At 47.6% G+C, this 12,394-nt stretch overlaps 1 pseudogene; it reads right to left on the reverse strand.

Moving 5' to 3' along the window:
• Nucleotides 1–26: 26 nt before the first annotated feature.
• Nucleotides 27–1,147, reverse strand: LOC101140344 (splicing factor 3A subunit 2-like; annotated as a pseudogene).
• Between the last annotated feature and the right edge of the window lie 11,247 nt (nt 1,148–12,394).

Consider the following 12,394-nt stretch of genomic DNA (forward strand, 5'->3'; position numbering starts at 1 on the left):
GGCTTGCTTGGGGAGGGAGAAGCTTCTCAGTTGGTTGGGGGAGGGGGACGTATGTTCCCTGTGCCTTTGGAGGGGAGGGGGGCCTCAGCATTGGAGGCATGGGAGTTGGGGGGTGTACCCAGGATTTGAGGGGTAAACTCCAGGAGGCTGAAGATGGACCCCAGGAACTGACGGATGGACCCCAGGAGATTGGGGGTGGACCCCCAGGGCCTGAGGGTACATCCCTGGGTCTGGTGGGTGCATTCCCAGGGTGAATGTGAATGGCAGGGGCTGCTGGGTGCACCCCTGGGGCCTGGGGGTGAACCTCCACTGATGGGGGAGGATGGACCCCTGGGGCTGGTGGGTGAACCCCATGAGCTGGTGGGTGGACTCTGGGGGCTGATGGGTGAACCCCAGGGGCTGGAGGATGGACCCCAGATGTGGGGTTGCACCACTGGGGCTGGGGGGCGGACCCCTGGAGCTGGTGGGGGCGGCTGAGGTGGTCCCAGGGGCCCTGAGGGTGCAGGCCCCATGGGGGACATGGGTGGCAGAGGCAGACCTCCTGGAAGGGGCAGTGGCAAAGACTCAGACAGCGGCGGCCAAAGGGGCAGATCATTCATCAGCGGAGGTGGAGGTCGCTTCGCCCCAGGGGTCCAGTGGAGAGGCTGGGGCTTTTCCATCTTAAAGTGGAACTGGAGGAAGAACTGCTTGGTCTCCCAGTTCCAGTGTGTCCAGAATGTGCCTTCCACCTTGTTGATCTCCCTGCTCGGCACCTTGAAGGTGATGGTCTCGTAGGGCTCGGCGGCCATCAGCAAGTCATGCCAACGCCGGTCCAGGGGCTTGATCCTCTGTTCGTATGCAGACATGAAGTGGTGGCACAGCATGATGCCACCTCCTTAGCCTCCTTGGCTGCTCGCCAGGCCAGGTTGGTCTGGTGCTTCTTCCCCTGCGTATGTGCCAGATAGCTCCCCTTCTTGTTGAGAAGCATCAGGCAGAGCTTGCATTCTTAGGGGCCCAGGTGATTTTTCATTAAGTATGGGTCCTTATTGATGTCGATGGTTTCCAGGGCCAGCTGCCAGAGGTGTTCCCTGTGGTCATGATTGCTCTCAGAGGAGGAGGCCATGCCCCTGCTCCTGGTCTTGCCCCCAGTGCGATGCTGGAAGTCCATGGTGACAGCCTTGGGCTTTAGCAGACTGGGAGACACCAGAGCCTGAGGCCGCGCTATGGCCTCCTCGATCGGCCACTGCCACGACTTTGTTTGGCGCACCTGTAGTAATTTGTTATAGCAGCCTGGACTAAGCCTGTCCTCAATACCTTTCACCAAATCTGTTATCTCCTTGGCCCCAGGGAGGCATCTAACCTTAGTTCTCAAAATTCAAGAGGTTAACAGTCATCAAGCTTGTATATTATGAGCCTTTGCATGCTGGAGCTCAGTTGTCATTGCTTCTTCTCCCGTCCTCACCCTCTGTAGTCTCCTCTGCCAGAGGCTGGATCATTGAGAGTGAGGAGACCATATTTCCCATTCAGCTTCTCCCACTTCCTGGGTATTCCTTGTTTTTCTCTGCATCCTGCTCTTGCCCTTAGAGCTGGTTGATCCATCACAGAACCATTGGATGGGCCTTTCAGAACCATGACACAGTTCTTAGGAAAATCTGTGTTCTAATTAAGATATAAAGAAGCACAAGCTCTAAGACCAGACACCCTGGCTTTGAAATCCAGCTCCACTACTCACTAGTTGGTTGTCTTAGCCGATGTTTGTATAAGACTAATACCTTGTTAAACTCCTACCTTAAAGTTTTGGTATGAATTTTAAATGAGCTAATTCACATAAACTGCTTAGGACAGCATCTGGCCTATGGTAGGCACTCAAGTGTTTGGATAATATCTCATTATTTATTCCTCTTAACAGCCCTATAAAGTGGAGATTAATGTCTCTATCTCACAGATGAGGAAAGCAAGGATGAGGAACAGAATGTGATTTGTCCAAAGTCACAAAAATGGTAAGGAGGATAAGTGAGACTTAAATCCTGGCTCATTTACCTCTGGTGATAGTACTTTTTCCAGAATGAACACTGTACAATGTTGTATTGGTTTTGGTGGATTTTGAGGGAAGGAAGAAAATAGAATTGACTTTACTTCATCATCTTTAACTACAAGTTCTTTTTTCTTTTTGTGCCCATGATAAATACATCTTAAAGCTATGAATTTTCCTCTAAACACGGATTTGGCTCCCCATGGCAGTTGTGATGGTTGGCTATCATTGTCATTTATTTCTAAATAGTTTTCAATTTGTAATCAAAAATTTAAAATCAGTTTTTAAAAATTAGATTGGTTTTAATTTTCTCTTTAATACAGCAGTTATTTAGGAGGTATGTTTAAATATTTTAAAGGGATAGTTTTTTTTGTCACTGTTGATGCTACACTTTATTGGGAATTTTCAAATTTATTATCATATAGACCAAAAACATGGATTCTCTGATTTCTACTTATAAATTATGAAGATCTTCTTCACAGTTTAACAGCAATTATTATTTTCTGCCAATGCTTCTTAACTGTTTGGAAAGAATGTGCATTTTCAACATGTTGCACACAAAGTAGAAGCTTGAAATTGTGTCATTTACATTGCAGAACCCGTACTTATTTCTTGTTTCCTTTATATGTCAATTTCTAAGAGGGGTGTGTTAAAAATCTACCACTATGGTTACAGATTTGTTAATTGTTCAATCTATTTACTCATATACGTTTTGGACAATGTGGTTGGCTTCCCCAGAATTTGTTCCACCTCTTCTATATTACATCATTTCCAAGTGTTTGGGATATTATTGAGTCTTTTCACACCACAATGAGCTATCATAATCTTGGATAATTGAAGAATTTCTCCCCTTTATTCCAATTTATTTCAAAATTTTGTACATAAGCCAAATCTAAGTCAACCAGTCCCTCTCATCCCCTTGGCTGGCCACATTGATTAGTTCAGCCATGGTCATATGACCTAATTTTGTCCATGAAGATTTAGCCCAGGAATTGTTTTTTATTAATTGAAATGAGAGATATCTCGCAGACTACATGCTAATAGGGAAATGTTTGACTCCAGTTGCTTCATCAGCCATCCTCTGATCATGAGGAGAGACTGCAGAAGATGAAATTAATGCCCTGCCTGAAAGCAAGGATGAGAAAAATAAGGAAACTGGGTCTCTGGGAATGTCATTCAGCCACTGGATCAGACTCACCTGACAGCTGCTCTATCTTTGGACCTTTCTGGTCCATTGAATTCCCTTAATTATGTAAGCCAGCTTGAGTTGCATTTTTCTGTTACTTGCAACCAAAGCATCTTAACAAATAAATATATTTCAAGGTTCTAATATTAGGTGAAGAAAAATTCATGACTCACAATGTCTTAATGAATTATATTTTTTCATAAAATATTATTCTTTGTCCTAGTTGATTAACACTTTAGTCCTCAAATTTTATTTTTTTCTAAACACTACCATGGCCAAATCTACTTTCTTTTGTTGGTATTTGCATACCTATCTTTTTCTATGCTTTTCAATGTAAATTTGTCTTTTTCTTCTATATATATCTCTTAGGATAGGATATGGCCTAGTTAGTCACCTTTTATGTCTTAGAAGTTCTTGATTAATTGAAGACAGGTACAGGAAATCAGATGATAAAGCCAAGAACATATTGCAACAGAAGCAGATTCATGGTTGCCTTGGGCTGGGGGTGTTGGAGGGGTGAGAAAATAGGGAGGGGGAGAATGGGAAGTGATGGCAAGGGGTTATAGAGTTCATCATTTTGAGTAATATAAATGTTCTAAAATTGATTGTGGTGATTGATGCACCTTTCTGTGAATATGCTAAAAGCCATTGAGTTGTACACTTTCAATGGGTGAATTGTATGGTATGTGAATTGTATCTTGAAGCTGTGAAAAAAGAAGATATTGAATACATAAAACAAGAATAGGATGCTATGGAGAAGAAGCAATTACAAATCCAGAAAATAACTCTTGTAAATTTGAAGTATTATTGTCAAAATGTGTGTGTGTGTATGTGTGTGTGTGTGTGTGTGTGTGTATGTATATACATATTTAAGCATCTTATGTTGCATTTTTCTGTTACTTGTAATATTAATAGTAATATTTGAAAAAATACATATACACATTTATTTGTATACACACATGTGTGCATATATATCTATCTCTATATGTATAATAAAATTTCCCACAGTATGGGACAATTAGGTAAAAAGGTTTTAAAAAATGAGAGAAAATATAAGAAACCAAGAAAATCAATCCATGAGGTTGAAATGCCTAATAGACTCAAAAATAGAGGACAGAGAGAAAGGGGCATAAATAGTAAAATAATAATATAATAACAGAAGACAATTTCCCAGAACTGAAGCACCTGGGTCTTCAGTTTGAAGGGAACTCAAATGCCCAGCATAATGAATAAAAAAAGGCCCATGGGACATCAGCACAAAATTCCAGAATATCAAGAATAGTGGAAATATCCTACGAGCTTCCAAAATAGGTGGATGCAGGGAAGGGACATTTTGGCATCAGCTGCCTCATCAGGTACTCCGGCTGCCAGAAGAAAGTGAGGACTGCCTCCAAATTTCTGGGGGAAAGGAATTTTGAATCTATACATCTAGGACAAGCCAATGTTTAAAGGCAAATAGATCTTTTCAGATCTGAAAGGACTCAAGGTTGACCTTGCACATATTTTGAGAAGTTATTTGGGGTTTCTCTCCACCAAAAAGGGGATACACCTTGAGGAAGGGCTCCAAGAAGAAAGTGAGTCCATCCCAGGAGGATAACGAGTAGCAGTCCTTGGGTGACAGCCAACTAGCAGTTAGAGAGTGACCCATCCAAAGAGAAGGAGCGAATTGTCCAGGAACAAACCAGAGACTACAGAGCAGCCTCTCCTCCTTGGTGGGGGGAGTTTGCCCAGCAGAGCCTATCCTCAGCTTATTTCCAGGGTCTGCAAGGGTGACTTTCCAGCAGGCTGCCTTCCCAACACCCAGCCCCCCAAGGGCAGATGGTGGAGAAATAACCCACAGACATGTGACTACCCAGCTGGATGACCTTGATCAGGTCCAGGAACAGAAGAATGAAGGAAGAAGCAGAAGAAAGGAGGTGAGCAGGGGTATCAGTTAGCTGTTGCTGTGTGACAAAACACCCCAAGGCTCAGTAGGTTCAAATAACAATCGTGTAGTACTGCTCATGAGTCTGTGGGCTGGCAGGATGCTTCTGATCATCTGAGCCGGACTCAGCAGGGCTCACTTGGGTATCAGCTACACATCAGCATCTGGGATGGCTCCGCTGCTGCTGAGTGGTATCTTTCTGAGTGGCTAGCAGGCTAGCCAAGAGATCTGAAAGGAAGAGGAAGCATGCAATGGCTGTTACGGCCTAGCCTCAGAACCTGAATCCCCTTACTTCTGCCACATTCTGTGCACCAAAGTGAGTCACAGGCCAGCTCAGATCCAAGGGCTGAGAAATGCACTCCACATCTTCTCAGGAGTTACTGCATAGTCACCGGGCTGAGGACACAGATGCAAGGAGGGCTGCAAAACCACGGCCACTGTTGTAAACAACCTACCATGGGGACGGAAAATAAGGATTTTTTAAAGGTAGCAAAAAGTTACTTCTCTTACCACGTGGGATCTCTTTTCTTTTCTTTCCTTTATTTTTGTTCAAGACAGAGTCTCACTCAGTTGTCCAGCCTGGAGTGCAGTGATGCAATCACAGCTCGTTGGTGCCTCAAACTCCTGGGCTCAAGCAATCTTCCCACCTCAGCCTTCCAAGTAGCTAGAACTACAGGTACATGCTACTGCACCTGTCTGATTCTTTTTTTGTAGAGACAGGGTCTCACTATGTCACCTAGACTGGTCTAGAACCCCTGGCCTTAAGCCGTCCTTCTGTCTCAGCCTCCCAAAGCACTAGGATTATAAGCATGAGCCACTGCACCCAGCCAGATCTTTTTTTCCTCTGTGACCCGGGCAGAAATGGACCATTTTCCAGATGAGAAATCTAGACCTTCTGTGTGGTGCAGACATTGCCGTGTTCATTTCTCTATATTCCACATATAACGAAGTCTCTGGGTGGTCCCAGGCTGGAATTCAGTACATCGCTGTAGCAGAGCATTGGAGGGGAGACTCTCCCACTGTGGCACGTGGTGGCAGCCGAGGGCTCCAACTGAGGCTGTCAAGGGAAGGAAGAGCTAGCTCCCCACCCGCGCCCGCTTCTTTGCTGAAGTTGATCTTTCCAGAAACCAAGCATGGAGGTTCTGAGGGTAATGGAAGTGCCTGCTCAGGCGGAAACTTAGAATTATGCCAGCTGCTCCCTCGTCTGCAAATGGAGACCTTAAGTCACCTTGGAACAGACTCGCCTTATTATCTCTGGAATCTCCTTAAATTGTATAAATGCAAGGCAGGCCGTCACTGCTTTTTTTGAGAAACGGTGCAGATTGACCCTCGCTTTCTCTGACTTGGAAATGTCTGCCCTTCCAAAGAATCCTTAATATACAACATCAGGGAGAAGGGGGCGGCAAATTCACCCAACGGCCAAGAGCCTGCCAGATAAAAGGGATTTGGGACTCTGTTCCCTTCTTTTATTGGAGCCAGAGGCTCTCAGAGAGGCCCCCGGCGGGAAGGGTGGCCAGGCCCCAGAGTGTACCTCTCTGCAAGAGAAGGACAGAGTCTGGCTGGGGGTGGCCTGAGCAGCCGTGCAGCCTCGGGTTCTTAAACAGGGTGTGGCAGAGGCTCAGGCCCTGCGAGCAGCCAGGCATTCAAAGAGCTGTCGGCTTAGAGCCTCCCGGAAACACCTGCCTCTAGGGTTCTTGAACAACTTGCGTGGCCGGGAAGCTTGTACGCCCAAGATGCAGGATGCCTGTCAATCGGAGCAAGCGGGAGGACGAAAGGAAACCATGTGGCAGGAGAAGGGCCCCTCTGTGTGAGCAGCTGGACTCGGCCCTTTGCTCGGATCCTAGCACTCATGACAGCTGGCCTCACTCAGAGGTCCTCTGGTTGGCCTCTGCCTCTCCGATTCCCGCACCCCTTAGAGCTAAGACCTCTGGCACTCCTCTCTACGACCCCACGGTCCTTTCTCTGCATGGCCCCCACCTCATCCCTGGGCACAGGGCCTGGCATCAGTAGAGGATTCTTGCGCGAATTCGGTGCACGCCGAAACATTCTACAGAACCCATTTCCACTTTCAGCTGCGTGGGCCCGGCAGGAACGCGCTCTTCCTCGCGGGCCAGGCAGGCAGCCCCTTGGGCTGGACGCAGGTACCTCCCCACAGGGCTTCTCAGAGCGCCAGATCGCAGCATGCACTTCTGAAGGCGGCCGCGAGGTGGCACTGCGGCTTCTTGGGAGACAGACAATGCGCGGTCTCCTTTCAGAGGATCTGGCCTAGGCTGCCCACTGACCAGCGCAGGCGACGGGGACGGGGCACGTGCCTCCCAGGCACTGTCAGTCGGCCACCCACAGGGACCCAGCACCTCCAGGGCCGGCCAGTCCTGCCCAGAGTGGTTCCCAGGGGAGCTGTGTTCCAGCTCGGTGCCTCCACCTCCAGGTCTTGATTTCCTCTTAAAATAAGGAGGATGACACAGATTACAAGGCAATGAATAAGAACACACTCTATGAACTATAAAGCCGGGCAGAAATGCCTGTTGTGGATGCAGGGATGAAGAGGGACAGGAGAACCCAACGCTGCTCTTAAGGAATGTCCTGGGGGCACGACTAAAACTCACCATGGGCCGAAGGCAGGGTGAGGCTTCGGAAGTGTGAGAGGCTCCGAAGGCATCCTCCTAAAAGGGAACCATAGAAACTAACAAAGCTAAGCGCTTTGCAGCTGGAACTCATTGAAGCCTCACATCTGCCTCTGATTCTCTGTAGATTCTCTACCTTAATTATCCCTATTTTACAGAAACTGAGGCCCAGGGAAGCTGTGACCTGGGGGAGCCCTCATGTTAGTGAGTGGGCAGGAGGGATGCAGAACTGGAAGTGGGGAGAGGCACTGGAGGGAGATGGGATGGAGTGAGAGAGGGCAGGAAGGTGAGAAGGATGCCCGCAGGAGGGAAGGGGGGGCAGCATGGGGCCCTCGGCAGCCCACAGCTTCTTCCCTTCTCCTCCCAGGAACTCCATCAAGGCGCCATAAAACTGGCGCGGGCACATTGGCCTCTCAGATTTGGTTCCTATTCACTTGCAGAAACCACGTAACCTATAAGAATGCATTTTATTCCTCCACGGCAAAGGTATTGTCTGCTGGTAAAAGGTGCAGAGTAATAGTTATTGGAGGTGCAACTGGTTTCTGCAAGTTCTGATATCTGGAGACAGATCAGAAACTAGGAGTCACTGGGAGCTGAGTAACTTGATTATTCCACTTCATGTGGTCTCAATTATACATTTATTTATCTCACAGCATTATTTGTGCTTCTCATCCTTCAAACGTGATGTGTGGAGCAGCTGAGAATTTTCCGAGAGGAGATCTGAGTGTGCTTCTTCCTGCCTGTCTTCCTTCCTTTTTAATGAATACAATAATTAGTGGCTAAATAAAAGTGGCCCACAGGATAGGTGCATACAACTGCTTCATGAATTGGCAGATGACAGTAACGGGCAGCAAGCCTGGAAAACACAGGCTCAGAGCACCTCTTTTGTCAAGTTATGACGAAGAGCATCTATAGGCTCAGGAAAGAAAATTCAGCAGCCAGGGACTGTGGATGAATTTCTTAGGTCTGGCAGACAAGATGTTTATGTCACACACAGGACTGAAATTCTAAGCCGCAAAGATATCAAGGCTGGGCTTGGAGGAAGATCTGGAGTTTTCTTCATTTACAAAGTCTGTGAATCCTGGATTATCCCACACTTATCCAAGACACAGGGAAGCAAAAGACACAAGGCTTTTCTTGTGAAAAGCAGAACAAGGAAGACTTGGGAGTCTAACAAGTGAGGTTCCAAGACCCAGCCTGCAGGAGTACGGCTAGGGCTGGAAGTTGTTGCCCATCCCACCAAGACTTGTAGGCCAACCCAGTGTATCCACACTCAGTCTCTCAATGGCAACCACTGATCTTTTTTTCTGTCTCCATAGTTTCGCCTTTCCCAGAATGTCATAGAGTTGAAATCATCCAGTCATGCTCTGGGATAATTCTTCAGTCATAATCTTCAGATTGTCAATTTCATTTTCAGCTATATTCAGTCAATTTATCGGCACATCTGTTGAGATTGTTTTTCCTAATTTGGCAATCAAGCGTTTAATACCTTTTTTAAAAAAACAATAGAGACAGTGGTTCGCTATGTTGCCATCTCTTCTGATACTCTTCCTCAGCCCCCTTGGGCCCCTGGTCCTCCAGGGACCACTTACGCTGCAGCATCACCACCTGCGTGGTGCTGTCTGCAGGTCACCCTCTCTCTCAGCAAAGGCTGACCTTTCCTTTTGCATTCCAGGCTCTGACATGCATAGCATGTGGATTTTAATTTCAGGAATCCATAGCTAAGTTTTTTTTGGAGGGGACACTGGCCAGACACAGATGCAAACAGGCACAAAATTGTGCCAGCCCCATGGTGGTTTGTGGGGGATTTGGGGACTTTGGGGGAACCAGTCTTCTAGCTCTATTTGCAATGCAAACACAAGGTTTCTACCTAAAGGGTATTGTTTAGTGGGGCTGACAGAGGTTACAGGAGGGAGGGTAAAAGTCCCCCAGCCGCCAAGTGGGGTGGTCCCTGTTCTGATGCAGGATTCTGATAGTGACCTTGAATACAGAGGAGGTGACCCTCTCCTTGCTCCTCACCTTGGTCATCCACACCAACAACTGCTCAAAGTGCATAGGGTATACAGAGGTCTTTCCTCAACAATCTGCGCCATTTGTCCAAGTAGGCAACTAGAATGACCACTGAAAACTCAGAGGAAGAGTGCCAATTTATAGCTCTCATTATAGTGTAATGTTATTTCCTTAAAAGTTTGTGCACACATTTAATGAACTCATAAAACTTAAACTATCAGAGTCTTGTGGTGAGGAGGCAGGGTACAGTTCTTGTAACTTCACATTCTAGCAGCTCTGGGTTGGAGCCACCCCTGCAGGGCTGGGAGCTGGGGGCAGCTGTGTGAGTGACTCCCCCAGGGGGCTCTTCCCAGGCCAGGTGCCCAGACAGTTTCCCCACATGGGCTCAGGACCTGGGCTAGCAGGGTGCCAAGCCTCCCCAAGGAGGAGACTCTTCTCCCTCCCCATGCCCATACCCCTTCCTGAGCCTCAGGCCCTGATTGCTATGGTCAGGCTGGCCACTAACAAGGCTGCCTCCATTCCAGCTCCACGTCCCACACCCAAGGGCCCAGCCGGCAACGCTCCATGAGGCATGACCAGGCCATGCGGGGTCCTGGAGAAATCTTCATCTTCTGAGCCATGTGGACCTGGTTTCAAATCTTGACTCTGCCTCCTTCTAGCTGTGTGACCTCAGGCAAGTCACATGCCCTGTCTGAGCCTCAGTTTCCTCATGTGTAAGATGGAAATATCCAACGTGCCAGGTTCCTTGAAATGCTGTATATCATAATAATAACCATTGATACTTGAGTGTTTCTGTGGCTGGCCGGGTCCAGGCTCATTCTGCGCGCTTGCAGTAAATCAATCACTGTGACAAATTTTGCAAAAGAGAAGAGAGTTATTTCTCTCAAGGGCACCAAGTGAGGAGGTGGGAGAACAGCCCTCAAATCCTCCTGCTGGAAGATAAGGCTTAGGGGTATTTACAGGTTAGGGGAGCGGGGTGCTCTAAGGCTTGGGGGAAAAGGTGATTGGCAGTGGGGAAATGAAGCAACACATTCATTCTGCACAAGTGCAGTCGGGGTTCATGGTATTTCATAGGACATGTGTACAGAAAACAGCAGTGGTAGCATGACCTGAGGGGGTAGGTTTTGGCTCTCCGATGTCAAAAAGCCACCTCTCAGGCACTTGTGCAGGCCCAGTTGAAGGGTCAGTGGTCTCAACTGGTTTGAACTGGACAGGAGCTGCCCCAAGTTCCTGAAAAACAATGGAAGTGACTATGACCTTGGTGACCGATGAATGTTATCTATAAAGTAGCCAGTGAAGGTTAAGTTTCAGCATTCAGTGGTGAGGTCTTCGGCTACCACAGACTTTAGCTTCATGGAAAAATGAAAAAAAAAATAACAAAAAGTGAGTGAGTGGCCAAAAGCAAGTGGGCCAGGCAGCCCCGATCAAATTAACCCCTTGATTTCATTTCCTCTTTGCCAGGTATTATTCTAAATCCATTACATGTATTAATTCATACAATCCCATGTCAATCCTATAAGCAGGTACCATTGTTATCCCTATTTTACAGATGGTGAAACTGAGGAATGCAGAGATTAAAATATATATATATTATATATATGTTACATATGTGTGTGTATGTATATATATATATATGTATGTATGTATGTATCTCACAAGCTTTCCTTGATGCCCTCTCTGCTCTAAGCAGGACCAATGGCTTGTCCGGCCTCAGCCCCTGCCGTTCTCAGCCCCTGTGAGTTTTGACAGTGCTCTGGGCTGCTCCAGAGCTCAGGCTGTGAGCTTTTGCCTGGCTGTGGTTGCCCACGCCTGGACTGGCTCTGAGCATGCTGCAGAGCCCCAGGGCTCCAAGCAGACAGCTCCTGGGAGCAGGCACAAGCCTTTGTTTGAGACAAATCAGGAAGTCCAGCCTCCACCTGAGTCTGGGCTGCCTTTCAGATCACAGCTCTGCATGCAGGTGTGTGTGTGTGTGCAGGTGTCTGGGTGTGTGTGTGTGTGCAGGTGTCTGGGTGTGTGTGTGCATGTGTGTAGGAAGACTAGTGAGAGGAAATGGGATGCAGGCTGAACAAGCTCTGCTCTGAGCAACCTCAGCCCCCCTCGCTGAGAGTTCTGTGGCCCATTTGGCTTTGCTGCGCCAAATGTTCTCTTTTTACCCCGCTATCCTTGGCCATCCATGTCCTCTGCCTCTCCCACTCCAGCCAGCTCCGCTCAGGAGAGCTGTGATAAGGGACGACCTTCCTGTGGCACAGCCCCAGGGGAAGCTGCTGGGGCTGTTTGGCCGGCTGAGCAGACATCCGCTTGGCTGAATGGTTAAAACCAGGGCTAAAGCTGAAGCTTAAAACTCTGAAAAGCAAAAAAAAAAAAAAAAAAAAAAGGAAATTGGGGCCAAGGAGGCTGATCCTGACTTTCTGCTTGAGCCACTTATGCTTTTCAGCTGATTCATTCCATCTGGAGGCTTTGTTCACACGAGGAATTTCCTGGATGGAGGGAGAGCAGGTGGGAACAGAGCATGGGGACTGGGAACAATGGACCAAGTAGGTTCGTTGTCTGGACTCACTCTCTCCCTTTCTGCAATTCACACTCTCACACACACACACACGCACATGCTTTATTCACATTGATGCACTGTACACACATAC

Source organism: Gorilla gorilla, chromosome 2 (assembly GCF_029281585.2).
Source record: "Gorilla gorilla gorilla isolate KB3781 chromosome 2, NHGRI_mGorGor1-v2.1_pri, whole genome shotgun sequence".
NCBI classification, from domain to species: domain Eukaryota; kingdom Metazoa; phylum Chordata; class Mammalia; order Primates; family Hominidae; genus Gorilla; species Gorilla gorilla.